The following is a 5,383-nucleotide window of genomic DNA, read 5'->3' as shown; positions in this document are numbered from 1 at the left end:
CAAATCCCTTTCCCACCGATTCCTTTACTCTTGTGCATGGAGGTAATTAAGTCATAGGACCAGGTCCACTTGAGAGTTTTATCAAGATCAAACTTAATTCTGTTCAAGTCTTCCTTCAATTGCCTACTCCTCTCGACTTAAGTAGTGAGACTTAGTTTTGCCTTTTTGATCTCATCTTCAAGTTCCAAGTAAATTTTACTAGCTTCATCTTTCCACATTTATTTGAACTTCCAGGAACATATTTAGCTGATTGGTCTCATCAACTTGCTCTCTCATTTCTCCAATCGATGCCAATAGATTATCTCTTTCAAGTTTGGAATTACTGATTTTAAGAGTTAGTGCATCCTTTTCAGCAATCAGGGCATGGTAGACATCAATTAACACACAAATGTTACACCTCGAAAAATTTCCCGTTGATGCACAGTGAATAGACTAATGAAGGGCACGAAGCATACGATGTTTCAATAAGTAAGAAATAGTATTTAATGGTTCTAATTGAGATTTGAAAGACATTCGGGGTAAGAGAAGAAAGTTCGTCCAGAAAGGCGAGGTTTACGTTGTGTATCGAAAAGCATCCACAAAGTACCAAGTTAATGATAGCTTAATGATGTCTTAGAAGAAGAGTTATAACATCCCTAAGATTGCTAATGAGGTGTTAAACAAGTGTTAAGAAGGTTCCATAAGAATTGGAGATCAAACGAGTCGACAAGAACAAGTTTCGGAAAGCTGAGCATTATACGGTCCAACATACGGACCATATAAAATGTATCGGCCATATATTAGGCCGTATAATCTGTCCAGAATTTGAGCTTTCACTGGACCAAAGATGCGGTCACACATACGGTCCATATAAATTATACGGACCGTATATTTGTCCGTGAAACCAAAGCGGGACAGATTTTAAGTTAGTAAAAAAGGGACCCAAGTTCATTTAATCTCATTTCATTTTTCATTCCCCTTCCCTCAAGAACTCTCTAGAATATTACATATCTTCCACAAGAATTCAAGATAAAATCATCATCAACTTCATCAAACCAAGAGAATCAAGTGCAAGAAACTCACTAGGGTTCATCCAAGGCAATAAATCTCATTGGAAGTGGAACTAGGGTTTTGCTCAAGTGAAGTGTTACCACTCAAAGCTCATTCCCACACTAACCAAGGTGAGTTTTATAATCATTCCATATTGTGTAAGGTATTGAGAGGTTGAAAGACTTGGATTATGAAAGAAAGTAGAGGATGGGTCATGAATGTGAGAATAGTGATATTTTTTAGTAGTAGCTTAGAATGAATCTTGATTCTTGATATGTTGTGATTATAATTGTGTTATAAATGACAGTAAGAACATGGGATAAACATTATATATATGAGTGAATGTAATAGTGTGCTATGACCACGGTTATGGCTGGTTTGAAGTAAAATTGTGAAATTTGGATGATGTTGGTGAACGAAGATTATTGCTAATGATATTGTGAATGTTGTTATAGACATTTGGGAGTTGATATACGATATGGAGAAAGTTGTATAAACGAAGGAAATTCTGCCCAATTTTCTCTAGCTTTAGTCAAGTATGCTTAAGCTAACGATTATGTAATGTTAGTACAAACTCTCTTGAAGGCAGAAACGAGTACATTGAAGGAGAACGTTCAAGCGAAAGAGAAGATAAACGAAAAGGTTTGTAAGGCTAGTCCCTTCCTTCTAAAGGCATGATTCTCATGATATGAATTCCCTTTATCTCTCCATGACTTTCTTACATTCCGAAAAATATGAGCCAACGTTATGTAGAGCTTCTTATGAGACAAAAGAATAAGAGATACGTTATGAATCTGATAATGGTAATGAGGAGCCTAAGTCTGGAGATTCTAAAGCCTATGATATGATACTCTCACGAAGTTCATGCTATGAATATGATATGACGTTTTATGAAGATAATGCCCCTTATACAATTCCTTGATATTATTCACTATTTCTAGACCCACCTTATGATGCTAGTTCTTTCAAGGTAAGGTATGATGATCATGATTACCCCATAATAGAAACGGGGGTTCTCGACCTCATATCACCCCGATATAGTTATAAATTGTCTTTAAGCTCTAATGAATGTTCTATGACAAATGTATGATGATGATGATGAGTTCATGATGATATGATTACATTGAGACTATATGGTCGGGCATGACACCGCTAAGGCGGGCTACATATGATTACACCGAGCCTATAGGGCCGGGCATGACACCGTTAAGGCGGGCTGCATATGATTACACCCAGCCTATAGGGCCGGGCCGCTATGGCGGGCTGCTTACGACTACACCGAGCCTAGGGGGCCGGGCATCACACTACTAGTGGGCGGCATATGATGGTTACCCGGATGCGGGTTAACAACGATGGTACATGAGATATGTTTATATATGTATGATGTGAAACATGTGTTTACTCTTAAAGGTTGAGCAGGTTATATCTTCACCTCATGTCTTATGATTGCTTTATTATGTTCATTCTATTCATGCCTTACATACTCGGTACAATGCTCGTACTGACGTCCTTTTCTTTGGACGTTGTGTTCATGCCCACACGTAGAAAGGGAGGTGATCCATATTCATAGGAGTTATCAGCAGACTTTGAGAGCACTCCATTATTCCGGAGGTGCCATTTATTATTATTTTTCTGTACATATATTTTAGGCACGATGGGGTCCTGTCCCGTCGATTTGTCTAGTACTCTAGTAGGGGCTCGTAGATACGTATGTGTGAGTAGTATGGTCTCACGATTTCCTTATTTCATATATATTATTTTGAAGCTGAAGGGCTTATGTATATAAAGGTAAATATGTTTCAAAGTGAGAATGGTTTTCGCTATGATTAGAAGCATGAGAATAGTGAATGAATCCAGGATGAGTATGATGAGTAGTAGAATGAGTGGTGCTCGGTGGTTAGCTCTGGGTACCCGTCATGGCCCTAGTCGGGTCGTGAAAAAAGTGGTATCAGAGCAGTTCAGTCCTAGGAAGTGTTTACGAGCCGTGTCTAGTAGAGTCTTGTTTATGGTGTGTTGCACGCCACATTCATAAACAGGAGGATACATGGCATTTAGAAAAAATGACCGTTCTTCTTCTTATGAAATCGTGTGATAGAGCCATGTTATAAGCTACAGCCGCCCAGAAGGGGAAGACTACGATAGAAAGGCGGGTAGAAAGGGAGCCGCCAACAAATATAGAAGAGGGTGAATGACATAATGAGGCTCCATCTAATACCACTCCCACTCCGCCTGTTCTAGAAGAGCAAGAGGGGGCTTCAGCTCCAGCTCCTATGCCTACAGTTCCTCTACCGGCTGCTTCGGGTCAATAAATGACTGAAGCTATTCATCTATTGACCCAGTTAGTTGCTGCCCAGGCACAGCGGCAGGGTTCGGGTCCAAGTGACAGGGCAATTAGTACTAAAGCCCATTATTTTATGAGTTTAAATCCTCCGGAGTTTTTCAGGTCAAAGCCGGAAGAAGACCCACAAGGTTTTATTGATGAGATCTTGAGGACATTAAAAATTATCCATGCCTCCGAGACCGAATCTGTGGAGTTAGCATCCTATAGACTTCGAGATGTGGCGGTACTTTGGTATAACAATTGGATATCCTCAAGAAAAAAGAATGCGCCTCCTCCAGTTTGGCAAGAATTTGTAGATGCCTTCATCCGCCACTATTTTCCACCCGATGTCCGTCGAGCTAGAGCAGATAGATTTTTAAATTTGAAGCAAGGAATTCGAGTGCCCGGGAGTATGGCCTTCACTTTAATTCATTGGCTAGATATGCCTCGACTATGGTGGCTGACATGGGAGATAGAGTGCACAGATTTGTGAGTGGCCTAGGGCCACATTTGTTTAAAGATTGTTTAACGGCTTCATTGCAATAGGGGATGGATATTTCCCGCATTCGGGCCCTTGCCTAGAATTTAGAAGAACAACAACACCCGCAAAGGGGTGAGCGTGATATTGATCGAGGGCAAAGTAAGAGGGCTAGATCTATGGGTATCGGTAGCGATTATAGAGGGGGATCGAGGCAGTCATATTCGAGACACTCAGGTCAGTCGGTGACTAGTGCACTTCCACGATTTTCAGGTAGGAGATTTGACCGCTCCATTAATTCAGGGCAAGGTCAGAGCTCGAGAGCTTTAGGTTCCCAGTTTGAGGGTGATTTTAGCCAGAGGAGACCACCAGTCCCACGATGTAGTTAGTGTAGAAAGTTACATTTAGGGCCATGTCGCCAAGTTTCAGATGCTTGTTATGTTTGTGAATAGACTGGGCACGTGATGCGTGACTGTCCCTTGAGGTACAGTAGAGTTGAGGTTCATCCCACAGGGTCAGCGGCTGGTTCTTCTTCTGTGCGCCCGGTAGGGCAGACTCCCTAGATTCTAGCAGGTCGAGGTAGAGGCAGAGGGGGAGCGTCTAGTTCGGGTGGTACTCAGCCCCGTATCTATGCTTTAGCCGGATGACAGGATCTTGAGTCCTCTCCGGATATGGTTACAGGTATATTATCCGTATTTTCTCTTGACGCATATGTATTGACAGATCCGGGTTCTACATTATCCTATATTACTCCATATATTACTGGTCGTATTAGGGTGAAACCCGAGCCAATTAAACCTTTTGAGGTGTCTACTCCGGTTAGTGATCCCGTGATAGCTAGACAAGTATACAAGAATTGTGTGATTGTGATATGTGAATGCCAGACAAAAGTTGATTTAGTAGAGCTGGAAATGTTAGATTTTGATGTGATTATGGATATAGATTGGTTGGCCTCATGTTATGCCCACGTTGATTGCCGAATGAAAGTAGTTCGATTTTAATTTTTGGGAGAGCCCGTGCTTGAATGGAAAGGTAATACAACATCTCCAAGGGGTATGTTTATTTCCTACCTTAAGGCAAGAAAAATGATAGCAAAAGGCTATATTTATCACCTAGTTCGAGTTCATGACACTGAAGCAAAGTCACCGACTTTCCAATCCGTCCCGGTAGTGAATGCGTTTTCAGACGTATTTCCAGATGAACTTCCAGGTCTTCCTCCAGAAAGAGAGATTGATTTGTCTATTGATGTATTGCCGGACACTAAACCTATTTTCATTCCTCCTTACCGAATGGCTCCTGCAGAATTAAAAGAGCTAAAGGCACAATTGAAATATTTGATTGAAAAAGGATTCATTAGGCCCAGTTCATCACCGTGGGGAGGTCCCATCTTGTTTGTGAGAAAGAAAGACGGTTCCCTACGGATGTGTATTGATTATAGGCAGTTGAACAAGGTGACAATAAAGAACAAATATCCTCTCCCGAGGATTGATGATTTGTTTGACCAATTACAGGGTGCCAAATGGTTTTCCAAAATAGATCTGACGTCAGGTTATCAT

This window comes from Lycium barbarum, chromosome 3 (genome assembly GCF_019175385.1).
Source record: "Lycium barbarum isolate Lr01 chromosome 3, ASM1917538v2, whole genome shotgun sequence".
In the NCBI taxonomy this organism is placed as follows: Eukaryota; Viridiplantae; Streptophyta; class Magnoliopsida; order Solanales; family Solanaceae; genus Lycium; species Lycium barbarum.
This window is presented reverse-complemented; position numbering follows the sequence as displayed.